The sequence below is a fragment of the Ranitomeya imitator genome, chromosome 1 (genome assembly GCF_032444005.1).
Source record: "Ranitomeya imitator isolate aRanImi1 chromosome 1, aRanImi1.pri, whole genome shotgun sequence".
In the NCBI taxonomy this organism is placed as follows: domain Eukaryota; kingdom Metazoa; phylum Chordata; class Amphibia; order Anura; family Dendrobatidae; genus Ranitomeya; species Ranitomeya imitator.
In genome coordinates, this window is record NC_091282.1 from 201,480,512 (window position 1) to 201,507,838 (window position 27,327).

Genomic DNA, 27,327 nt, shown 5'->3' on the forward strand with positions numbered 1-27,327 from the left:
CATTGTCTTGCTCCTGGTGCCGGAATCGGGGCCTGCGCAGTCCGCGCTTACCGGCGCCATTTTCTTGAAGACACACAGCAGTGTGTCTTCAAGAAAATGGCGCCGGAAAGCGCGGACTGCGCAGGTGCCGATTCCGGCACCAGGAGGAGCAAGACAATGGCGTAAATAACAAATTGCTGTGGCATGAAGTGCCACAGCCTCATGGCACAGCAAGTTTTTACTTACGCTATTCGTTCCGGGCGCCATTGTCTTGCTCCTGGTGCCGGAATCGGCGCCTGCGCAGTCCGCGCTTACGGCGCCATTTTCTTGAAGACACACAGCAGTGTGTCTTCAAGAAAATGGCGCCGGAAAGCGCGGACTGAGCAGGTGCCGATTCCGGCACCAGGAGAAACAAGACAATGGCGCCCGAAACGAATAGCGTAAGTAAAAACTTACTATGGCGGCGGATTATTTGCATAATCAGGGCGCACATATGTAGACGGCGTCCCCGTGCTCCCGACCCTCTGCTCTCGGCGGCATTTTTTCTATAATGTAACGCTAGGAGCGTCGCGCCTGCGCAGTCTATTAAGGCTTCGGACAGAGTGACGCTCCCAGCGTTATATTATAGATAATAATAATAATAATAATAATTATATAACTTTAAAAGTTTGAATCTTCTACCCCCACTTTTCCCAATACCAAAATAAAGTCTTTGCTTTTCTTCATCCAGCACAGACCGCCATCACTTCTTCCAGCTATGACTCATCTCAGCAAAAAATAACACACAGTCATCAATAGTTGATCTGTTCCAGAGCAAATCAATTATATTACAGTAGTAATAACATTCCTTACTGGACCCTAAAGAAATTATGTCCCCCATTTGTCACCATAAACTAATACAGCATGTTCCCCCAAATAGTATTCAAGTCCCTCTTCATGGCCCTTTTATTTATTAATCTCGCCCAGCCTAGGATCCTTTATTTTATAATATTCCCCATGGGCCCCAGATATCAATCCAGCACCTATCCATACTGACCCCCATATGTTCCTTGTCCTGCCCCCATATATGTATTCTGGCCCCCATTTATCCATCCTGGATCCCCTATATATCCAACCTGGTCCCTTGCCTGGCTTACATATACCCATTCTGCACCCCCAAATATCTATCCTGGCTCCCATATGTCCTTTGTTCTGCCCCCATATATCCATCCTGGTTCCTTGCCCTGCCTCCCATATATCCATCCTGCCCCCTCCGCATATCCTTCCTGGTCCCTTGTCCTGGCACCCCCCATATATCCATCCTGGCTTCCTCCTATATATCCATTCTGGCTCCACCCATATATCCATCCTGGCTCCCCCATATACGCATTCTGGCCCCTTCATATATCCTTAGTGCTTCCCCCATATATCCATCCTGGCTCCCCCAAATATCCATCCTGGTCTCTCCATATATCCATCTTGACCCCCATATATTCACCCCAGCCCCTTGTCCTACTCCCCCATATATTCATCCTGTCCCCTTGTCCTGCACTCCCATATATACATCATAGCCCTTGTCTTGCCCCCACATATATCCAACCTGGCCCCTTGTCCTGCTCCCCCCATATATTCATACTGGACCCTTGTCCTGCTCCCTCATATATCCAACTTGGCCCCTTGTCCTACACCCCCATATAACCATCATGGCCTTTGTCTTGGCCCCACATATATCCAACCTGGCCCCTTGTCCTGCTCCCCCCCCCCCATATATTCATACTGGACCCTTGTCCTGCTCCCCCCATGTCTTGCCACCCTATGTATCCATCCCGGCCTCTTGTCCTGCTCCCATCCCATATATCCATCATGCTCCTCCCATATATCCATCCTGGCCTCTTGTCCTGGCAGCATGGACAGTGTAAAAGTGTGGGGTTACCCCTACTAATTCTGAAACTTTTGGTATCAAAAGGGGGAACTCTCTTAGCACCTCTATTGAAGTCCGATATTAACTATTATCGCCAAACTTGACTATTAATAATTAATATCCACTAAATATGCCTCAACGTTATCTTTTCCTTATACTATATTCTAACTGAGACAAAACAGTGTAACAATAAAGGGTATTTATTGCACACACACACAAGTCTACAGTCTATATCATACATATATATTTATACCCAAGCTGGCGACAATAAATAAATATATATATAAAACCCCACAATTAACTGCCCGATTACCCAAATCACACATACAATATCAGCCCTTCCATCTATACCTTACTAACAATAAGAGGTTACAGGGCCTAGTAAGAAAAGGGGATACAGATATACTCAACCACCATGTGGATCCATGATCATTCCAGCATGCAGGCACAGGAAAAGAGAGGCAGAGCACATGTTTCTTGTGCCTTTTATGTCCAGCTAGAAGAGGTGTGTCCAGCCCCAGGGGTGTGGGGATGAGGTCACAAGTCTATTGTCCACTGGCAAAAGTACATTCCCTAAGTCCTAAATGAAACCTGATATACCAGCTTGAGGAGCGGGCTACTGAGCACATGTGGGGGAATTATATATCACTAAACACATCTCTAAAGATATACATTTTGGACTTCCCTTCTACAGACAGAGAGAAAAAAAAAAAAGATTCCTCTTACCTGCCTGCGCTCCCGTCACTGGGTGGTGTGCTAGTCTGCAGATTCAGCACGCTCATATTAAGATGGCCACCAGCTGACTTGTGTGTGTCCGTCACATGCGACGCCTGACAGTGACATCATACGCCGGTGGTGACAGATGTACACAAGTCAGTGTTTATCAGGACATGCGCCGTGGCAGTTCAGGTAAGGTAATGAATGCTGTGTGCCCACGCCCCTGCACATACTCTGCCTGCACTTTTAAAGGGCCCATGCCCCTAAAAACGTCAGACTTTTCTTTTTTTTCTCCCTCACGTCTTCTTCCCTTCTCTATCAGGACCACTGCAAGGGACAACCGAGGATTTCCCCGATACTTCACCACGCCAGTCCGACCCTGTATACCCCCTAAATGGAACCAATATTACCTACAGATCGGCACAAAAGCAAGTTCCAGTTCTTTTAAAATGAATACATGAACCACATATTTTTACAGTTCTGAATTTTCTAAACTAATAAAATCATTTAAAAAATATATAACTTTGGCATCATAATAATTGTACTGAGTTGAAGAATCATGTTGCCAATTCATTTTTGAAGGAAAAACAATCGTGGTGTTGCATTTTTTTCACCATTTCACCTTATTTGGAATTTGTCTTCCATTTTCTAGCATATTATATGGTAAAGTGAGTGGCGTCATTCAAAACTGCAACTCAGAATGTAAAAAAGAAGTCCTCATGCTTCTTTTAAAAGTTACACAATGTCTCTTGGTTGTAAGAGGGTGGTGCTCTTATGGACAGTAAGGAACACGCTGTCACTTTAAGAGGCTGCACCCCCTTATCTGGCGTGATGGAATGTTTTGCTTCTCCCCTGCAATAATCCTTGTAATGAATTAGTCTGCGCAGAGTGCAGGTGTGGAGCTGGAGCAGCGTGTGTGAGCTAAGGCTGCTGTAGAGAGGACTTTTTGTGCTGATGGCTGAAAGAGAGAAGAACTGTGTCCTGATATAGCTGCAAGAGAGCCACGAAGGTACAGAGAAAGGGATTTACAGTTTCCAGGAGCATCCCTAGGATCCAGAAGCAAGGAGAAGACCACGTTTCACAGAGCTGACAGAAAGCCGTGCGCACCACCATATTAGACTGCTGGGGGCCCCCCTGGGACTGGACCTGATTCTCCAACATCACCGTGAGATTTTTCCTGTTTGGTGCACCTGTTAGGGCCTAGTGTAGGCTTCAATAGTCAGTACATGGGAGCCATGTGGCCTGCTTAGTAAAGGCCAGGGAGGTTATACGTAGAGTAGCATCGTCACTCGTTTATTTTGAGTCTGTAATAGTTGGAGCACCATGCTATTTTACGGCAAAGATAAAGTTTATTACTCTCGTAAATTGTCTTTTGCCATTGTATACCCCTGTTTGCATCTTCCTCATTCCCTTCATTCCTTGCCCTCCAATAAATCTACCCTTTGTTTGCACCTCATCTTGTGTACAGTAGTCTTCCTGCACCGTGGTGGTCCCCCGGCCATCGCTTCAAGTGGTGCTGTGAGCAGGGTACTGTCACCAAAATGGAGGCAGCAGACAGCAATGGTGGGAATGCTAATGTTAATGGAGATGCTGTGGGCATTGGTGGAACCCCTGCAAGGACACTCCCTATAGGCACCATATTTAGTGTGCTACCAAAGTTTGACGGCAATAATATGCCACTGTCCGACTGGGTGTCCCGGCTGCAAAGCACCCTGAAGATTTATAACATCAGCCCAGACCTTGAAGTGGACATTGCGTTAACTGCCCTAGAGGGAGAAGCCCTTAGAAACTTCTGCCTACAACCAGAACTCACCCGCAGTACCCTGAAGGAGCTAGTAAAGTTCCTGGAAGAGATTTACGGCAAGACTGCTAGCTCCGGACACCTTCGCGCCAAATTTTTCTCTAGGCTGCAGCGGGAAGAAGAAGTAATTTCTCAGTATGCAACAGCACTGCAAGAAGTGTTAGCAGAGGTGCAGAGAAAGGAGGTGGATGGATTTGGCGGCATTTGCTCTAAAGACCGGATACTCCGGGAGCAATTCATTCTGGGACTGCACAGCACATCCTTGAGGCGAGCACTGTCAGAACGGGTCCGGGCAGATCCGGCTCTTACGTTTTGTCAAATCCTGGCGGAAACAGTGGCCCAAAGTAAAGAAGAGAGCTATGCGTCTGGGGTGATGCGTGTCCAGGGCGCCAATACCAGAGGGGACCCAAACCATCAGGAGGTGCTGGTCCAGGTGGTGCAAGACTTGCAGTGGTCCCTTGTCAACGTGCAAGAGAAACTGACCCAGATGGAGCGAAGAGTAGGGGAACTACAACAGTCTGACCCACCGTACTCATGCAACCATACTTCAGCCCGACCAATAAGGGATCAGTGGGAGCAAGCCCCCTCCCATCAGGCATCAGAGGCACGAGGACAGGCTCGAGGTACCCCCCGGCGAGGAGGAGGCATCCAATGCTGGGAATGTGGAGGACGGGGGCACCTTGCCAGAGACTGTCGGAACTATACTCAAGGCCAGCGGAAGCTGCCGTTAAACTACCAACCCCCGCAGTAGTACGGCACTCTGCGGGGGAGGCGAGGAGAGAGGCCGCTCCATATCATAATGAACACTTGATTGCTGGGAGCCCCATCATACGTGCTGAATTCGAAGGCGTTCTAGTGGATTGCCTGATACATACCGGGTCACAAGTGACAACGATGCCAGGAGAGTATTTCAAGCAGCATTTCCAGGACCTGGCCAGCCAGAAAAAGAGATATTGATCCGGTTATTTGCTGTCAACAAACAACCGATCCCGGTCACAGGGGTCCTGTGGATGAATATTCGAATCTGTGGGCAAGAAGTTGGGAGAAAGGGATCCTGCTCGTCCCTGGGCCTATCAAGGAAGATGTGCCTGTAGTACTGGGAATGAACATCCTACGTGAACTCGATCAGATTATGTTTATCAAACGGGGACCTGGATATTGGAAGAAGGCTACTACACATAAGCCTACTCAAGAAGCCCTTCAACGACTGATCCGCGTCTGTGGGACGCAGAAGAGTGTGCCATCTTATCAGACGGTAGGGGTCATCAGGGCTCCTGGTAAAGAACCTGTAATCCTACCTCCCGAGTGAGAAACTATAGTATACCTTCCAGTGGGGACTCACCACAACCTTGACGGGTTGGAAGTGGTTGTTCAGCCTGTGGTAAGCGGAGGAGTGGACCAAGAAGTCATGATAGCTCGTACAATAGCTGTGGTCCAGCGAGGACATGTCCCCATAAGAGCTTTGAATGTGGGCCCCGGGAGGTCACCATGCCACGAGGGACAGATCTGGCCCTGGTCTACCTACATAAGGGTGAAGTGGTGAGTCAGAAAGGAGATGTCTTTATCACCGAAAGAAGGCGTGGGGTGGACTCTAGCAGTTGCTGCGGGGGACGAACAGACGCCATCCCCAGAGTGGAGTGGACGGGTCATCCTTGATCAAATGGAAGTGGATGTGAAGGCTCTGGGCCCTGATCGTGTGCAAGCAATAGAAACTATGCCGTGGGAAAATCAGGCCGCATTTGCCCGTCACGCCAAAGATTTCGGTTGTACTGAAGCCATTACACATGAGATACCGACTGGGGAGCTCGTCCAATTCGAGAACGATACCGGCAGATCCCGCCGAAGATGTATCAAGAGGTGAAAACATTACTGAGGCTGATGCTAGATTCAGGAGTGGTCCGGAGTAGTCAGAGCCCTTGGGCAGCCCCGGTGGTGATCGTCAAGAAAAAGGATGGGACCATCCGGTTTTGTGTAGATTACAGGAAACTCAATGCCTGCACTGTTCGAGACTCGTATCCGTTGCCCCGCATCGAGGAATCCTTGACAGCGTTGGGGAAAGCCAAGTACTTCTTCACCCTGGACTTAGCAAGCGGATACTGGCAAGTAGCTGTGGCAGAGAAAGACAAAGAGAAAACCGCCTTCATCCTCCCTATGGGGCTGTTGAGTTTAACCGGATGCCCTTCGGGCTCTCCAATGCTCCAGGCACATTTCAACGGCTGATGGAAAAGTGTTTGGGAGACTTAAATTTTGAGGCTACCCTGATCTATCTGGATGACATCATTGTGTTTTCGGCCTCATTTGAAGAACACCTTGCCCGGCTTGGACAGGTACTTGGAAGACTGCGGGCTCATAACCTGAAGGTGAAGCCAAAGAAGTGCCACCTCTTTAAGAGAGAGATCGAGTACCTGGGCCACATAATGTCACAAGATGGAGTTCTACTCTCTCCAGAAAAAGTGGCTGCTATCCAGAAGTGGCCAGTTCCTTGAACAGTGAGAGAACTCCAGGCCTTCCTGGGACTCGCTGGGTACTACCGCCGGTTTGCTAAAGACTTCGCGAAGGTGGCGGGTCCTCTCAATGAGTTGCTGAGGGGACCGCTGGAGTGCCGAAGATCCAGCGAATCCCCTGGGCACAAGGACAAGACGAGGCCTTCCAGGCTATAAAGAATGCCCTTACTTCAGCCCCGATTTTGGCCTACGCAGACTTCGATCAACTGTCCCTGTTATACACAGATGGTAGCCTTCATGGACTCGGTGCAGTACTTTCTCAGATACAGGATAGACAGGAGAGAGTCATCGGGTATGCCAGCAGGTCCCTGCGAGACAGTGAAAGAAACCCTCACAATTACAGCTCCTTCCGGTTAGAGCTCCTGGCCCTGGTGTGGGCCATGACAGAAAAGTTTGCAGGCTTCCTGACAGGTACCAAGATTCAAGTTCGAACAGACAATAATCCCCTGGCCCACCTTGAGAGTGCTAAATTGGGGGCCTTAGAACAACAGTGGGTGGCTCGCCTAGCCAAGTTCGACTTTACCATCCGTTATCGCTCTGCTACCGAAAACGCAAATGCTGATGGGCTGTCAAGAGTGACTGTGGAGACTCCAGTGGGGGGTTGATGAGCAACTTAAAGAGGAGGAAACCCCAGACTTTCGCAAGTTTAAGCCCCCAATGGTTGCAGCCCAGTCAAGAAGGGAGGCCTGCGCATTACCCTGGTCCCTGGGGAGAACAAATGAGGAATGGGGACACGCTCAGGATGAAGACGAAGGGCTGAGACAGATGAAATGGTGGGTAACTCAAAAGCGGAAGCCTGGCAAACAAGAGAGAGATGATCTGGACTCTGAAATGAGGAGTGTGTTACATCAGTGGGATAGACTGGAGGTGCGAGAGTCAGTGCTATATCATAAGAGGCAACAGCCAAAAGATATGGAAGTAAGGTGACAAGTTGTCATCCCAGGAAGAATGGCTCACGAAGTAGCTAAAGAAGCCCACGAATTTGGAGTGCACTTCGGCCCCACAAAGACCTACCAATGGTTTCAACGGTATGTGTATTGCCCCCGGTTGGAGTTTGTGGTGGAAGAGGTTTGCCAGCAATGTCGAGTATGTGACCTCATTAAGAGTACCGAACAGAGGGCACCCATCCAGACCATACAAACTAAGGAACCGCTAGAAGTCTTGATGATCGACTACCTCCTCGTGGGACACTCAGCACGGGGGCTGCAATACTGTTTGGTGATGACCGATCATTTCTCTAAGTTTGCAGTAGTCACTCCGACTAGAGATCAGACTGCGGAATCGGTGGCGCAAGCCATCTGTCAAGACTTCATCCAGGTGTATGGGTGCCCAAAGCGCATCCATTACGACCAAGGTGCATGTTTCCAAGGCAGGATGATGGAAGAATTGTATCGCATGTATGGCATCGAGCGGTCCCGGACCACCCCTTACCACCCTCAAGGCAACGGAGCTTGTGAACGCTTCAACCGAGCCTTACTTCAAATGCTGAGAATGTTGGAGGAGGATAAGAAGGCGTGTTGGCCAGACTATCTGCTGGAATTGGCCTGGACCTACAACAATCGGGTCCACTTCACCACGGGTTATACCCCCTATCTACTGTTGTTTGGAAGAGCTGGACGAGAGATCATTGAGCTGAATTTGGAACAGGCAGAGGAGCTGATGGAGCGAACGGTCACATCATGGGTGAAAGAGCATTGGCAACGATTACAAATGATACTGCGGTTGGCGTGTCAGCAGCTGCAAGAAAAAGAACATACGGGCCGCAAACCGACTCAAGAGTTACCGCTCCAACCTGGAGACCGAGTATTAGTTAGAGAGAAACGCCCCGAGGGAAAACTAAGTGAGAGATGGGAAGTACAGCCATACAAAGTTAACGAGCGAGTGTATGCTAATGGCCCTGTCTACAAGGTACAGATTCAGACTGGGGCATCCGCCCCTAGAGTACTTTACAGAAATATGCTGCGGCCCTGCCGGTCTGAGGTCTGTTCTACGCCATTGTCGCCTGAAGGCGCTACTCCAATTCCTGAATCTGTCATGCCTGATGGTGAAATCGATGATGAGTGGTGGACCGTCCCTGACACAGTAGGGGGTCCTCAGCCACACAGAGACGGTAATCCCATGGAGGTACCAGTACCACCATGCGAGGACGAGACCAGACAAGAGCTCACAATGTCTCCTGCAACAAGTGTTCCTCTGGAGGATAGTCAAGCCTTGCCTGACAGCCAAGAGCTTCGGAGATCCCAGAGGTCTAATGCAGGGGTTCCACCAGTCCGATATGTAGAACAGTGTGCTCTGTCTGTTTTTACACCTTTGTTGCCTCCTCTACAGGTGCTGTTTCCGCATTGCATGTTCCTCCATTACACTTTGACCCTGATGCTGTGATGGCCGAGGACAACCATCATTAAGAAGGGAGGCATGTAATAGGGTGGTGCTGTTATGGACAGTAAGGAACACGCTGTCATTTTAAGAGGCTGCACCCTTGTCTGGCATGATGGAATGTTCTGCTTCTCCCCTGCAATAATCCTTGTAATGAACTAGTCTGCAAGGAGAAGACCACGTTTCACAGAGCTGACAGAAAGCCGTGCGCACCACCATATTAGACTGCTGGGGGCCCCCCTGGGACTGGACCTGATTCTCCAACATCACCGTGAGTTTGTTCCTGTTTGGTGCACCTGTTAGGGCCTAGTGTAGGCTTCAATAGTCAGTACACGGGAGCCGTGTGGCCTGCTTAGTAAAGGCCAGGGAGGTTATACATAGAGTAGCATCGTCACTCGTTTATTGTTTACATTTGCTTGTTAGACATATTTTGAGTCTGTAATAGTTGGAGCACCGTGCTATTTTACGGAAAAGATAAAGTTTATTGTCTTTTGCCATTGTATACCCCTGTTTGCATCTTCCTCATTCCCTTCATTCCTTGCCCTCCAATAAATCTACCCTTTGTTGTTTGCACCTCATGTTGTGTACAGTAGTCTTCCTGCATCGTGGTGGTCCCCCGGCCATCGTTTCATGGTAGAAGAAGCTGCATCCTTAATATCATCAAGAAGATGCTAGACGGTTGTATTTAATGCAGTTCTCTGGCATATTTCTGGGATGAAAAACTTTCAATTTAATTGATAGAAGGAGTGCTTAAAAAGGAGAAAGTTGTGATATCGAACTGTGTCTTTCACTTAGTATTTGAAAAAAAAAATTCCATCAAAATTGCAGTGTGAACCAAGGCTAATAGAGATATACTGATTTCAGTAAGTGCAATTCCCAAATATCTCTGCAAATACCTTTCAACACTTATCCAGCTGCAATACTCCCAATTCTCCACAAGATGGCACACTGAAAGTAATGTTCATAAGACAGAAACAAACATATCCACATTTTGTACCTGTGCTATGGAAAGCAGGAGGCTTTTAAGCCAGACATTTTATTTAATGTTGTGCCGAAAGTCATTTAACACGCATGATAAAAAATGCCTTCATTATACAGCACAGATATAAAATGTGGATTTGGTTCTCCCTCAATGATAGACTGAAAGCTCTCAAAGACAGGGTTTTCTCTACCATTGTACTGTCACTTATTTTTCATGTTTAAAGTTTTTGTACCTTATTATGTACTGTTACATGATTGCTATTTATTGTAAACCCAGTTTTCAGATGTACAGCACTAGACTTAAGGGCGCAATAAAAAATATAATAAAAATAAATAAAATCATAAAAATAGGCATATCTCCTAACTTTGAAAGATAAGAAAAGGGGCCACATACAGCATCGGATGTGCTATGAGCACTGCGGCAGCTTTTATTTTACTTTAGGCCAGTACTCTAAGCTTGTCCAGTTTTTTTTTATATATGTATCCGAACAAAAATGTCACTCCTAGCTCATTAGTGTTCCCACATAATACGGTACCCCTTTCATAGTCCCCACAATGCTCTCCACACACTATGATGCCCCTATAATGCCCGAATACTGTATAATGCCTCCACATAATATGATGTTCCACAAGTAGTAAAATGCCCAACAGCATAATGTCCACACACACACTATATGATGCCCCCGACCTGCTCACACACACAGTATGATGCCCCCACACTGCTCACACACACAGTATGATGCCCCCACACTGCTCACACACACAGTATGATGACCCCTCACTGCTCACACACACAGTATGATGCCCCCACACTGCTCACACACACAGTATGATGACCCCACACTGCTCACACACACAGTATGATGCCCCCACACTGCTCACACACACAGTATGATGACCCCTCACTGCTCACACACACAGTATGATGCCCCCACACTGCTCACACACACAGTATGATGACCCCACACTGCTCACACACACAGTATGATGCCCCCACACTGCTCACACACACAGTATGATGACCCCTCACTGCTCACACACACAGTATGATGACCCCACACTGCTCACACACACAGTATGATGCCCCCTCACTGCTCACACACACAGTATGATGCCACCTAACTGCTCACACACACAGTATGATGCCCCCTCACTGCTCACACACACAGTATGATGCCCCCTCACTGCTCACACACACACAGTATGATGACCCCTCACTGCTCACACACACAGTATGATGACCCCTCACTGCTCACACACACAGTATGATGACCCCTCACTGCTCACACACAGTATGATGCCCCCTCACTGCTCACACACACAGTATGATGACCCCTCACTGCTCACACACACAGTATGATGACCCCACACTGCTCACACACACAGTATGATGACCCCTCACTGCTCACACACACAGTGTGATGCCCCCACACTGCTCACACACACACACAGTATGATGACCCCACACTGCTCACACACACAGTATGATGACCTCAGTGTCCACATGGTATGATTTCCCACAAAGTATCCTCCACAGCATAATGTAACCACACAACCCACACAGACTAATGTTCCACATGTAGAATAATGACCAGCAACACGATGTCTCCACACCCCATGCACAGCATCATGTCCCACACATATATAGTATAATGCCACACAGAATGGTGTCCACACAGAGGGAGAACCCCCATACACACTCTCACACTGTATGATGACCCCAGTATCCATCCCCCGGGATAATGTGCCACATATAGTATCATGCCCCACAGCAAAATGGCCCCACATTCCCCTCCCCACACAGAGTCTGATTATAAAGACACTTAAAAAAAGGACAAGGGCTGTCTTTGTTATCTTAATATATATTTTTTTCTTTTTAGCTCAAATTTAATACAGTCATACATCCATTTTCATTATTATGAGATCAAGATGAAGATGAAGTGAGATGAAGTGAGTGCTGATCTCTTCCTGGACTTTCTGCTTTGAGCTGTTTCACCGTGCGCTATTCGGATGAGCTGAATCACTACCTTTATCTCTATTCCAGACATAGAGCCGTATAGACAAGTTGGAAATTTAATTCCAAGTAGGAACAAGGCAGAGAAACCGGATCAATCACCCACAACTACAACCAGTGGCGTAACTACAAAGTTATGGGCCCCGATGCGAACTTTCAAATGGGGCCCTGCCACCATGCCAAAATATTTTCCACCCAAATTCACATTTTCCCTATTCATTTCGCACACTATATCTTTATTGCAATGTTGTATAGTCTGACCTCAGTGGCGTAACTATCCGGTGCCCCATCCTGGTATATATTTGTCCCCCGTACTGCCAATTGTTATGTAATGTATACAAGAAAATAAATCATTATACTCATCAGGGGCTTACATAGAAGTCATGGGGATCCATATAAGAAGTATAATGCACACCCATAGTCCTCCTTATAATATAATGCACCCCGATAGTCCTCTATATAATATACTGCACAGTTCAAAGTCATCCATGTAGTATAATACACTGCCAATAGTTCTAGTGTTATACACTCCTCAGTCCTCCATATAGTATAATACACTCCTCATAGTGCTCCATATAGCATAATACACTCCTCGTAGTGCTTCATATAGCATAATACTCTACTCGCAGTGCTCCATATAGTATAATACACTGCTCAGTCCTCCATATAGTATAATACACTGCTCAGTCCTCCATATAGTATAATACACTCCTCATAGTGCTCCATATAGTTCAATGCACAGCCACTGTCATCCATGTCGTACAATTCACTTACCATAGTATAATGCACCCCATAGTCCTTCATATAGTATAATGCATTCCCTATAGTCCTCGATACAGTATAATGCAGCCCACATATAGTATAATGCAGCCACTCCACAAAAGTATAATGCAGCCCCGCCATACAATATAATGCAGCCCCTCTATACAGGGGCAGTGAGAAAGACATGGGTAAACGGTGACTAGGGGACGGGAAAAGGACACAAGGGGGCTAGGGGAGACAGGCAAAGAGTGACACAGGGGGGCTAGGGAGCAAGGAAGAAAGGCGCAAGGGTACACATGGGGGTTCGGAGGCAGGGGAAAAGTGGACTAGTGGGCAAGGGAGACTGACACAAGGGGACAAGGGAAACTGACACAAGGGGACACACAGGGACTAGTGGGCCAGGGAGAATTACAAGGGGACACACAGGGACTAGTGGGCAAGGGAGACTGACACAAGGGGACTAGTGGGCAAGGGAGACTGACACAAGGGGAGACACGGGGACAAGGGACACAAGCACAAGGGGACAAGGCAACATGCACAAGGGGGCTCCTGGGGACTAGGAGGAAGGGGAGAAGGGCACAAGTGGGCAAGGGAGACAGGCACAAGAGGACACAAGGAGACTCCGAGGGCAGAGTAGATATCGATGCATGGGGAGATGGGGCTGCAAGGGGACAGGGGAAGACGGGGGGTGGGGGGAGACTTGGGAGCAGGGAAGAAGGGGCACAGGAATTACGAGGACAGGGAAGATGGAGAGCACACGGTGAAAAAGGGGACAGGGGAGACTTGAGAGCAGGGCAGATGGGTCATACGTGGACATGGGGCAAGGGGGGTGGAGGACTCAGGGCATGGGAAATCGGGAGCATTGGGGGACCAGGGGAGGAGGGACAAGGTACATACTGGGACCCTGGAGGAGCACAATGACCTGAACCTGGGGACCTATGAGGACATGGGACACGGGAGAGCAGGGGGAAACGGAGCTGGTGTCACAGGGGACCGCGGACGGCGACACATGGGCAGCAGACCCCACCAAGGACAACATCTGCAAAGAGTTTGTATGTTTGCGTGGGTTTCCCTTCGGGTACTCCGGTTTCATCCCACATTCAAAAAGACATACTGATAGGGAATTTAGATTGTGAGCCCCATCAGGGACAGTGATGATAATGTGTGCAAACTGTAAAGCGCTGCAGAATATGTTAGTGCTATATAAAAATAAAGATTATTATTTATTTATTAGCAGACACACCTCACTGCTACTGGTCCCGTACACCTCCATATTCCGATCCTCCACATGGCTGAGCTGCTGCTGCATCCCCCTCCTGGGCAGCTTGATCCACGCACCCCCGCCAGCTCTGGAGCCGTCTGTTCCAGGTCACAGCAGCTGCCACAGGCTCCGCCAATATGGCGGCCGCCATCACCTGTGCAGACGCTGCACTGCCTGGCCCCGCACACAGCGGATGCGCAATGAAGTGACATCATCGTGTGCCTGCAGTGTCAGGGGCAGAGGGCAATGATGGGAGAGGGAGAGTCAGATGACGCTCTCTCCTCCCTCCATCATTGCTTTGAACTGTACCGGCTTCTATGACGCCGGTATAGTTCGACGCGGCGGCGAGGGGGGAGTCGGGTGCCTCTGATCTGCCAGGCTCCTGACCTGTCAGGCCTGTGGTAGTTACGCGGCTATGCCCCTGTGTATAGTATAGGGTAGGTATGGTATATATTGGCCATGTATAGGGTAGTTACAGGGTGTGTACACGGTAGTTACATGTCCCCTTATGCATCATGCACAGAAAATAACTTCCCTGCACAGTAGCAGCAGACAAGGCTGCACTGGCAGAATCCCCCCTGGGAGGAGAGGACGCCACCGGGAGCACACACACACCTGAATGTCCAGCATGGAAGGTCTGAGAGGCGCTGGCCCAGCCTCCTCCCTGTGACTTTCATCTTCCCCGCAGCCTCCTCCTCTCTCCATCCTGACCCTCGGCCTCGTCTTGTCTGGTCTCCTCTGATCGGGTTTCCTCCATGTTCAGTGAGCTGCAGGTGACCGCATCTCCGCCGCCTACGGCCCTGTGCTCCCTGACATGCCTGTCACCAGTCGGCACTGCGCTCGTCACTATGGTAACCTGTCGGCGCAGGCTCCGTTCTGTGCGGGGTTAGACCAGTGAGGGCTGCGGTGACGGCAGCGGTGAGGGCTATGGGGTGCATGGAGAGCATATAGGACCGCTGCTGCCTGCAATGCGGCCACATTGACAGTGAGGAAGGTTAACCCTTTCAGGAGCAGTGCCTCTGACCTGCTGGGCCCCTGACCTGCCGGGCCCGGTTGCAGCGACCATGGTAGTTACGCCCCTGACTACAACCGAGACTGCAGGGCGTATACCCAAGTATGGGACAGTTGGGACTAGAAATGAGCTGATCGATTCACAGGATATTGGTCCAGCATCAAAGTCAGTGGTACCCGACGGCTGGAAGGAGGCCCGTGGATCTGTTACCTTCTGACGTCCCCGTTGCAGCTTTTGATTAGCCAGGGCTGGGGCGACGTAATTTGTGCGTCATGTTCGTCTCTAGCTGGGACCTATGGATTTATTTTTTGTCCATTCATTTATAGTTGTAGCAGCAAAAATGTTCTCATTTTAAGTAACCTACTCTATAAATGGTCTTGAATTTTTGTGTCTGGAAGACTTTGTTGTGGTGATATTGTGGCGTGATCACAGAACCGACAAAACATTTGTTGCAAATAGTCAGCAAGATCTCAGATAAAGTACTGAGAAAAATAAACCCACATTACCTGCCAAAGATTTGAGAAGAATCAATTGTGCAGCGACAAGGAACCCATTGGTAAAGAACTAGTTTCTACTGCTGCATGGTAACTGAATGGCACCAAGTACATTTTTTTGTTATTGATCACTATAGTGATATTACTTGGTCACTATGTTATATATGGTAATGGTCTGGTTGTGTTAGTTTCCCCATGTATGGAGGTATTATTGGTAATAATTCTTTCCCCATCTCACTCTACCCCTCCACTCAGGGCCGTATTTAGAGTTTATGCTGCCCTAGGCACTTTTCGTGCTGCCTTCCCCATTGGTGAGTATGACACTATCGGCAGTGACTTAGGCTACTTTAACATCAGCGATTTTTGACATTTGCGGCAGTTTTTCCGCATCTGTAACGGATCACTTACGGCAACAGTGCGTTCGGCCTCATTCATTCCCTATGGGACTTGCGGACATGTGCGGCACTTGCGGTTTTGCCGCGATCAGGCAAATGCGGTACTTGCAGCCACAGGAGAAAAAAAATGCTGCTAGCATTGTTTTTTTGTCTCGCCTCAAGTGCAAAACCTCAAGTGCCGCACATGTCCGCAAGTCCCATAGGGAATGAATGAGGCCGAACGCAGAGTTGCCAGCCCGTAACTGATACGTTACGCAGCAGATGCGGAAAAACTGCAGTATCTGCCGCGAACGGATGAAATTCGCTGATGTGAAAGTAGCCTTAACAAACCTTTCCAGTTGTCATGTGAGAATCTGGTGAATCTCATACACATTACATGGTCAGTTGATTCTGCCATGGTTGCAAGGTTTGGCTGACAGATTTCTAGAGGGAACCCCCTCTTCAGCCTCACCCTGTTGGATGCAGAACGCAGACTTCCCTCAACAGCCTCTCCTCACTCCCGTAAGCAGCCTCCACCTGCTGAATGCAGCCTCCCCTAACCTCCCCCTGCCAGATGCAGCCAACTCAGCAGCCTCCCATCTCCTCAGCAGCCTCTCATCTCCTCACCAGCCTCCCCTCTCCTCACCAGCCTCTCGTCTCCTCTCCTCACCAGCCTCTCATCTCCTCTCCTCAGCAGCCTCCCCTCTCCTCACCAGCCTCTCATCTCCTCTCCTCAACATCCTCCCCTCTCCTCACCAGCCTCTCCTCTCCTCACCAGCCCCCCTCTCCTCACCAGCCTCTCCTCTCCAGCCTCCCATCTCCTCACCAGCCTCCCATCTCCTCTCCTCAGTAGCCTCCCTTCTCCTCACCAGCCTCTCATCTCCTCTCCTCAGCAGCCTCCCCTCTCCTCACCAGCCTCTCATCTCTCCTCAGCAGCCTCCCCTCTCCTCACCAGCCTCTCATCTCCTCTCCTCAGCAGCCTCCCCTCTCCTCACCTTCCTCCCCTCTCCTCACCAGCCTCTCCACTCCTCACCAGTCTCCCATCTCACCAGCCTCTCCTCAGCAGCCTCCCCTCTCCTCAGCAGCCTCTCCTCTCCTCACCAGCCTCTCATCTCCTCACCAGCCTCTCCTCACCAGCCTCTCCTCTCCTCAGCAGCCTCCCCTCTCCTCACCAGCCTGTCATCTCCTCTCCTCAGCAGCCTCCCCTCTCCTCACCAGCCTCTCATCTCCTCTCCTCAGCAGCCTCCCCTCTCCTCACCAGCCTCTCATCTCCTCTTCTCAGCAGCCTACCCTCTCCTCAGCAGCCTCCCCCCTCTCTCCTCACCAGCCTCCCCTCACCAGCCTCCCATCTTCTCACCAGCCTCCCATCTCCTCACCAGCCTCTCCTCACCAGCCTCTCATCAGCAGCCTCCCCTCCCCTCACCAGCCTCCATTCTCCTCACCAGCCTCTCCTCTCCTCACCAGCCTCCCATCTCCTCACCAGCCTCTCCTCTCCTCACCAGCCTCTCATCAGGAGCCTCTCATCTCCTCTCCTCAGCAGCCTCCTCTCCTCAGCAGCCTCCCCTCTCCTCACCAGCCTCCCCTCTCCTCACCAGCCTCCATTATTCTCACCAGCCTCTCCTCACTAGCCTCTCCTCTCCTCACCAGCCTCCCATCTCCTCACCAGCCTCCCATCTCCTCACCAGCCTCCCATCTCCTCACCAGCCTCTCATCTCCTCTCCTCAGCAGCATCCCCTCTCCTCAGCAGCCTCCCCTCTCCTCAACAGCCTCTAATCTCCTCTCCTCAGCAGCCTCCCCTCTCCTCAGCAGCCTCCCCTCTCCTCACCAGCCTCTCATCTCCTCAGCAGCCTCCCCTCTCCTCACCAGCCTCTCATCTCCTCAGCAGCCTCCCCTCTCCTCATCAGCCTCTCCTCTCCTCACCAGCCTCCCCTCACCAGCCTCATCTCCTCTCCTCGCCATCCTCTCATCTCCTCTCCTCACCAGCCTCTCATCTCCCCACCAGCCTCTATCCTCAGCAGCCTCGCCTCTCACCTCCTCTCCTCACCAGACTCCATTCTCCTCACCAGCCTCTCCTCACCAGCCTCTCCTCTCCTCACCAGCCTCCCATCTCCTCACCAGCCTCTCCTCTCCTCACCAGCCTCTCATCAGCAGCCTCTCATCTCCTCTGCTCAGCAGCCTCCTCTCCTCAGCAGCCTCCCCTCTCCTCACCAGCCTCCCCTCTCCTCACCAGCCTCCATTCTCCTCAACAGCCTCTCCTCACTAGCCTCCCCTCTCCTCACCAGCCTCCCATCTCCTCACCAGCCTCCCATCTCCTCACCAGCCTCCCATCTCCTCACCAGCCTCTCATCTCCTCTCCTCAGTAGCCTGCTCTCCTCAGCAGCCTCCCCTCTCCTCAGCAGCCTCCGCTCTCCTCAACAGCCTCTCATCTCCTCTCCTCAGCAGCCTCCCCTCTCCTCACCAGCCTCTCATCTCCTCTCCTCAGCAGCCTCCCCTAACCTCACCAGCCTCTCATCTCCTCTGCAGCCTCCCCTAACCTCACCAGCCTTTCATCTCCCCACCAGCCTCTATCCTCAGCAGCCTCGCCTCTCACCTCCTCTCCTCAGCAGCCTCTCCTCTCCTCACCAGCCTCTCATCTCCTCAGCAGCCTCTCCTCACCAGCCTGTCCTCTCCTCAGCAGCCTCCCCTCTCCTCACCAGACTGTCATCTCCTCTCCTCAGCAGCCTCCCCCCTCTCTCCTCACCAGCCTCCCCTCACCAGCCTCCCATCTCCTCACCAGCCTCCCATCTCCTCACCAGCCTCTCCTCACCAGCCTCTCATCAGCAGCCTCCCCTCCCCTCACCAGCCTCCATTCTCCTCACCAGCCTCTCCTCACCAGCCTCTCCTCTCCTCACCAGCCTCCCATCTCCTCACCAGCCTCTCCTCTCCTCACCAGCCTCTCATCAGGAGCCTCTCATCTCCTCTCCTCAGCAGCCTCCTCTCCTCAGCAGCCTCCCCTCTCCTCACCAGCCTCCCCTCTCCTCACCAGCCTCCATTCTTCTCACCAGCCTCTCCTCACTAGCCTCTCCTCTCCTCACCAGCCTCCCATCTCCTCACCAGCCTCCCATCTCCTCACCAGCCTCTCATCTCCTCTCCTCAGCAGCCTCCCCTCTCCTCAGCAGCCTCCCCTCTCCTCAACAGCCTCTAATCTCCTCTCCTCAGCAGCCTCCCCTCTCCTCAGCAGCCTCCCCTCTCCTCACCAGACTCTCATCTCCTCAGCAGCCTCCCCTCTCCTCACCAGCCCCTCATCTCCTCAGCAGCCTCCCCTCTCCTCACCAGCCTCTCATCTCCTCAGCAGCCTCCCCTCTCCTCATCAGCCTCCCCTCTCCTCACCAGCCTCCCCTCACCAGCCTCATCTCCTCTCCTCGCCATCCTCTCATCTCCTCTCCTCACCAGCCTCTCATCTCCCCACCAGCCTCTATCCTCAGCAGCCTCGCCTCTCACCTCCTCTCCTCACCAGCCTCCATTCTCCTCACCAGCCTCTCCTCACCAGCCTCTCCTCTCCTCACCAGCCTCCCATCTCCTCACCAGCCTCTCCTCTCCTCACCAGCCTCTCATCTCCTCTGCTCAGCAGCCTCCTCTCCTCAGCAGCCTCCCCTCTCCTCACCAGCCTCCCCTCTCCTCACCAGCCTCCCCTCTCCTCACCAGCCTCCATTCTCCTCACCAGCCTCTCCTCACTAGCCTCTCCTCTCCTCACCAGCCTCTCATCTCCTCACCAGCCTCCCATCTCCTCACCAGCCTCCCATCTCCTCACCAGCCTCTCATCTCCTCTCCTCAGTAGCCTCCTCTCCTCAGCAGCCTCCCCTCTCCTCAGCAGCCTCCCCTCTCCTCAACAGCCTCTCATCTCCTCTCCTCAGCAGCCTCCCCTCTCCTCACCAGCCTACCCTCTCCTCACCAGCCTCTCATCTCCTCTCCTCAGCAGCCTCCCCTATCCTCACCAGCCTCTCATCTCCTCTGCAGCCTCCCCTCCTCACCAGCCTCTCATCTCGTCAGCAGCCTCCCCTCTCCTCACCAGCCTCTCATCTCCTCAGCTGCCTCCCCTCTCCTCATCAGCCTCCCCTCTCCTCACCAGACTCCCCTCACCAGCCTCATATCCTCTCCTCACCATCCTCTCATCTCCTCTCCTCACCAGCCTTTCATCTCCCCACCAGCCTCTATCCTCAGCAGCCTCGCCTCTCACCTCCTCTCCTCAGCAGCCTCTCCTCTCCTCACCAGCCTCTCATCTCCTCACCAGCCTCTCCTCACCAGCCTCTCCTCTCCTCAGCAGCCTCCCCTCTCCTCACCAGACTGTCATCTCCTCTCCTCAGCAGCCTCCCCTCTCCTCACCAGCCTCTCATCTCCTCTCTTCAGCAGCCTCCCCTCTCCTCACCAGCCTCTCATCTCCTCTCCTCAGCAGCCTCCCTTCTCCTCTCCTCAGCAGCCTCCCCCTCTCTTCTCACCAGCCTCCCCTCTCCTCACCAGCCTCCCATCTCCTCACCAGCATCTCCTCACCAGCCTCTGATCAGCAGCCTCCCCTCTCCTCACCAGCCTCCATTCTCCTCACCAGCCTCTCCTCACCAGCCTCTCCTCTCCTCACCAGCCTCTCATCAGCAGCCTCTCATCTCCTCTCCTCAGCAGCCTCCTCTCCTCAGCAGCCTCCCCTCTCCTCACCAGCCTCCCCTCTCCTCACCAGCCTCCATTCTCCTCACCAGCCTCTCCTCACTAGCCTCTCCTCTCCTCACCAGCCTCCCATCTCCTCACCAGCCTCCCATCTCCTCACCAGCCTCCCATCTCCTCACCAGCCTCTCATCTCCTCTCCTCAGCAGCCTCCTCTCCTCAGCAGCCTTCCCTCTCCTCAGCAGCCTCCCCTCTCCTCAACAGCCTCTCATCTCCTCTCCTCAGCAGCCTCCCCTCTCCTCAGCAGCCTCCCCTCTCCTCACCAGCCTCTCATCTTCTCTCCACAGCAGCCTCCCCTATCCTCACCAGCCTCTCATCTCCTCAGCAGCCTCCCCTCTCCTCACCAGCCTCTCATCTCCTCAGCAGCCTCCCCTCTCCTCACCAGCCTCTCATCTCCTCAGCAGCCTCCCCTCTCCTCATCAGCCTCCCCTCTCCTCACCAGCCTCCCCTCCTCTCCTCGCCATCCTCTCATCTCCTCTCCTCACCAGCCTCTCATCTCCCCACCAGCCTCTATCCTCAGCAGCCTCGCCTCTCACCTCCTCTCCTCAGCAGCCTCCCCTCACCAGCCTCTCCTCACCAGCCTCTCATCTCCTCTCCTCAGCAGCCTCTCATATCCTCCCCTTAGCAGCCTCTCCTCACTAGCCTCTCCTCTCCTCACCAGCCTCCCATCTCCTCACCAGCCTCCCATCTCCTCACCAGCCTCCCATCTCCTCACCAGCCTCTCATCTCCTCTCCTCAGTAGCCTGCTCTCCTCAGCAGCCTCCCCTCTCCTCAGCAGCCTCCGCTCTCCTCAACAGCCTCTCATCTCCTCTCCTCAGCAGCCTCCCCTCTCCTCACCAGCCTCTCATCTCCTCTCCTCAGCAGCCTCCCCTAACCTCACCAGCCTCTCATCTCCTCTGCAGCCTCCCCTAACCTCACCAGCCTTTCATCTCCCCACCAGCCTCTATCCTCAGCAGCCTCGCCTCTCACCTCCTCTCCTCAGCAGCCTCTCCTCTCCTCACCAGCCTCTCATCTCCTCAGCAGCCTCTCCTCACCAGCCTCTCCTCTCCTCAGCAGCCTCCCCTCTCCTCACCAGACTGTCATCTCCTCTCCTCAGCAACCTCCCCCCTCTCTCCTCACCAGCCTCCCCTCACCAGCCTCCCATCTCCTCACCAGCCTCCCATCTCCTCACCAGCCTCTCCTCACCAGCCTCTCATCAGCAGCCTCCCCTCCCCTCACCAGCCTCCATTCTCCTCACCAGCCTCTCCTCACCAGCCTCTCCTCTCCTCACCAGCCTCCCATCTCCTCACCAGCCTCTCCTCTCCTCACCAGCCTCTCATCAGGAGCCTCTCATCTCCTCTCCTCAGCAGCCTCCTCTCCTCAGCAGCCTCCCCTCTCCTCACCAGCCTCCCCTCTCCTCACCAGCCTCCATTCTTCTCACCAGCCTCTCCTCACTAGCCTCTCCTCTCCTCACCAGCCTCCCATCTCCTCACCAGCCTCCCATCTCCTCACCAGCCTCCCATCTCCTCACCAGCCTCTCATCTCCTCTCCTCAGCAGCCTCCCCTCTCCTCAGCAGCCTCCCCTCTTCTCAACAGCCTCTAATCTCCTCTCCTCAGCAGCCTCCCCTCTCCTCAGCAGCCTCCCCTCTCCTCACCAGACTCTCATCTCCTCAGCAGCCTCCCCTCTCCTCACCAGCCCCTCATCTCCTCAGCAGCCTCCCCTCTCCTCACCAGCCTCTCATCTGCTCAGCAGCCTCCCCTCTCCTCATCAGCCTCCCCTCTCCTCACCAGCCTCCCCTCACCAGCCTCATCTCCTCTCCTCGCCATCCTCTCATCTCCTCTCCTCACCAGCCTCTCATCTCCCCACCAGCCTCTATCCTCAGCAGCCTCGCCTCTCACCTCCTCTCCTCACCAGCCTCCATTCTCCTCACCAGCCTCTCCTCACCAGCCTCTCCTCTCCTCACCAGCCTCCCATCTCCTCACCAGCCTCTCCTCTCCTCACCAGCCTCTCATCTCCTCTGCTCAGCAGCCTCCTCTCCTCAGCAGCCTCCCCTCTCCTCACCAGCCTCCCCTCTCCTCACCAGCCTCCCCTCTCCTCACCAGCCTCCATTCTCCTCACCAGCCTCTCCTCACTAGCCTCTCCTCTCCTCACCAGCCTCTCATCTCCTCACCAGCCTCCCATCTCCTCACCAGCCTCCCATCTCCTCACCAGCCTCTCATCTCCTCTCCTCAGTAGCCTCCTCTCCTCAGCAGCCTCCCCTCTCCTCAGCAGCCTCCCCTCTCCTCAACAGCCTCTCATCTCCTCTCCTCAGCAGCCTCCCCTCTCCTCACCAGCCTACCCTCTCCTCACCAGCCTCTCATCTCCTCTCCTCAGCAGCCTCCCCTATCCTCACCAGCCTCTCATCTCCTCTGCAGCCTCCCCTCCTCACCAGCCTCTCATCTTGTCAGCAGCCTCCCCTCTCCTCACCAGCCTCTCATCTCCTCAGCTGCCTCCCCTCTCCTCATCAGCCTCCCCTCTCCTCACCAGACTCCCCTCACCAGCCTCATATCCTCTCCTCACCATCCTCTCATCTCCTCTCCTCACCAGCCTTTCATCTCCCCACCAGCCTCTATCCTCAGCAGCCTCGCCTCTCACCTCCTCTCCTCAGCAGCCTCTCCTCTCCTCACCAGCCTCTCATCTCCTCACCAGCCTCTCCTCACCAGCCTCTCCTCTCCTCAGCAGCCTCCCCTCTCCTCACCAGACTGTCATCTCCTCTCCTCAGCAGCCTCCCCTCTCCTCACCAGCCTCTCATCTCCTCTCTTCAGCAGCCTCCCCTCTCCTCACCAGCCTCTCATCTCCTCTCCTCAGCAGCCTCCCCTCTCCTCTCCTCAGCAGCCTCCCCCTCTCTCCTCACCAGCCTCCCCTCTCCTCACCAGCCTCCCATCTCCTCACCAGCATCTCCTCACCAGCCTCCCCTCTCCTCACCAGCCTCCATTCTCCTCACCAGCCTCTCCTCACCAGCCTCTCCTCTCCTCACCAGCCTCTCATCAGCAGCCTCTCATCTCCTCTCCTCAGCAGCCTCCTCTCCTCAGCAGCCTCCCCTCTCCTCACCAGCCTCCCCTCTCCTCACCAGCCTCCATTCTCCTCACCAGCCTCTCCTCACTAGCCTCTCCTCTCCTCACCAGCCTCCCATCTCCTCACCAGCCTCCCATCTCCTCACCAGCCTCCCATCTCCTCACCAGCCTCTCATCTCCTCTCCTCAGCAGCCTCCTCTCCTCAGCAGCCTTCCCTCTCCTCAGCAGCCTCCCCTCTCCTCAACAGCCTCTCATCTCCTCTCCTCAGCAGCCTCCCCTCTCCTCAGCAGCCTCCCCTCTCCTCACCAGCCTCTCATCTCCTCTCCACAGCAGCCTCCCCTATCCTCACCAGCCTCTCATCTCCTCAGCAGCCTCCCCTCTCCTCACCAGCCTCTCATCTCCTCAGCAGCCTCCCCTCTCCTCACCAGCCTCTCATCTCCTCAGCAGCCTCCCCTCTCCTCATCAGCCTCCCCTCTCCTCACCAGCCTCCCCTCCTCTCCTCGCCATCCTCTCATCTCCTCTCCTCACCAGCCTCTCATCTCCCCACCAGCCTCTATCCTCAGCAGCCTCGCCTCTCACCTCCTCTCCTCAGCAGCCTCCCCTCACCAGCCTCTCCTCACCAGCCTCTCATCTCCTCTCCTCAGCAGCCTCTCATATCCTCCCCTTAGCAGCCTCCCTTCACCAGCCTCTCCTCTCCTCAGCAGCCTCCCCTCTCATCTCCTCTCCAGCCTCTCATATTCTCCCCTTAGCAACCTCCCCTCTCCTCTCTCACATCAGCAGACTCCCGTCTCCTCTCTCACCTCACTCCTCTCTGCAGCTTCCTCTGAGTCCTCACACACTGCCCGCCTCCTCTCCCTGCTCACCGCCGACTTCAGTATCTTCTCCCACAAACATGACATGCTGCTCAGCTCTGCAGTCTGCTCCTACATTAAGAAGAGCGCGCAGTGTGTCACATGACCGGCCTCAGGACCATGATGCACTTGGGCCTGTCTGCTGCTGCTTAAAGGTACAGCACCCATTTCTGGACGCCAGATGCACTAACAAGTAATGCCCTGATAGCTGGCAGCCCTGCGCCTGAGACCCCCTCCCCCCGCAGGAGTCGGGGCTGAGGTGCGTAGATGGGCGAGGTTGACCCTGGACTTAATTTTTTTTTTTTTAAACTTGCTCAGGTGCCGCCCCCTCACATCGCCCCGCCCTAGGCACGTGCCCTCAAGTGCCTAGTGGCAAATACGGCCCTGCCTCCGCTAGACATATCTATCAATGGCAATGGCTGCTCACTTTCCCCAGTCCCACACGCCCGGTGCCTCGGGGTGATCCTCGACTCTGCCCTCTCTTTCAAGCCACATATCCAAGCCCTTGCCTCCTCCTGCCATCTCAAACTCAAAAATATCTCCGCGCATTCCTTGACCGTGACACCACAAAAACACTAGTGCATGCTCCTATCATCTCCCGCCTTGACTACTGCAACCTACTACTCTCTGGCCTCCCCTCTAGCACTCTGGCACCACTCGAATCCATCCTACACTCTGCTGCCCGACTAATCCACCTGTTTCCTCGTTATTCCTCTGCCTCTCCCCTATGCCAAGCCCTTCACTGGCTTCCTATCGCTCAGAGACTCCAGTTCAAAACCCTTACTATGACATACAAAGCCATCCACAACCTGTCTCCTCCATACATCTGTGACATGGTCTCCCGGTACTTACCTACACGCAACCTTCGATCCTCACAAGATCTCCTTCTCTACTCCCCTCTTATCTCTTCTTCACCACAACCGCATCCAAGACTTCTCCAGTGCTTCCTTCATACTCTGGAACTCTTTACCCCAGCACATCAGACTCTCACCTACCATAGAAACCTTCAAAAAGATCCTGAAGACTCACCTCTTCTGACAAGCCTACAGCCTGCAGTGATCCTCAACCTACTGAACCACCGCACAACCAGCTCTACCCTCTCCTAGTGTATCCTCACCCATCCCTTGCAGACTGTGAGCCCTCGCGGGCAGGGTCCTCTCTCCTTATGTACCCATGTGCCTTGTATTTTGCTCATGTTTAATTGTTTTGCCTATATTTGCCCCCTTTTCACATGTAAAGCGCCATGCAATAAATGGCTCTATAAAAATGTATAATAATAATAATATTAGCTCTGAAATGTAAAGTTGTGCTCATTAACAGTATGGTGATAATATGCGTTTGTTGTATAGCGCCATTATTTCATAACTCTATAACTATTCAAATGAATAGGAGTTGACCTGTAGTAGCCAGGAGAGTCCATTAAATAATGTTTGGAGCTATGGTGTTCATACACTGTTTACCTCCGGCCACTGTCAGATGTGTTGTGAATTCTGTGGCCAAGCTCCCTCCTGTGGTCGTGAGTGGTACTTCGGCTGGTTCTGTCTATGAGCTTCCTTTGGTGGATGAGAGTGGTACTGCGGCTTCTGAGTTTCCTTCCTCAGGTGATGAGGTTAAGTCGTTAGGTGCTTGTTGTGAATTCTGTGGCTGAATTCACTCCTGTGGTCACAAGTGGTACTGCAGCTTCTGAGCTTCCTCCCTCAGGTGTTCTGGTGAGCTCGTTAACTGCTTCATTACTTAACTCCGCCTGATGCTGCTATCCTTGCTCCTTGTCAATGTTTCAGTGTTGGATCTGAGCTTCTCCTGATTGTTCCTGTGACCTGCTGCTCTGTATAGCTAAGTGCTTTTTGCTTTTTTGTTGCTTTTTTTCTGTCCAGCTTGTCTTTTGTTTTGCTGGAAGCTCTGAGACGCAAAGGGTGTACCGCCGTGCCGTTAGTTCGGCACGGTGGGTTTTTTTTGCCCCCTTTGCGTGGTTTTGCTTTAGGGTTTTTTGTAGACTGCAAAGTTCGCTTTACTGTCCTCGCTCTGTCCTAGAATATCGGGCCCCACTTTGCTGAATCTATTTCATCCCTACGTTTTGTCTTTTCATCTTACTCACAGTCATTATATGTGGGGGGCTGCCTTTTCCTTTGGGGAATTTCTCTGGGGCAAGTCAGGCCTATTTTTCTATCTTCAGGCTAGCTAGTTTCTTAGGCTGTGCCGAGTTGCCTAGGTAGTTGTTAGGCGCAATCCACAGCCGCTTTTAGTTGTGTTTAGGATAGGATCAGGTGTGCAGTCTACAGAGTTTCCACGTCTCAGAGCTCGTTCTTGTATTTTTGGGTATTTGTCAGATCACTGTGTGCGCTCTGATCGCTAAGCACACTGTGTTTCTGGATTGCCTTCATAACACCTGTCATTAGCAAACATAACAGTACAAGGAGCCTAACTAATGATTCTCAATAGAGGGAAAGAAAAAGTTCTGACATCATTTTTTTTTTTTTCTGCTCTGTGTTCACTTTTTTTTTTCCCCTAGACATTTGGGTGATTCTGGACACAGGTGTGGACATGCATATTCAGGGTCTGTGCTCTTCAATGGATAA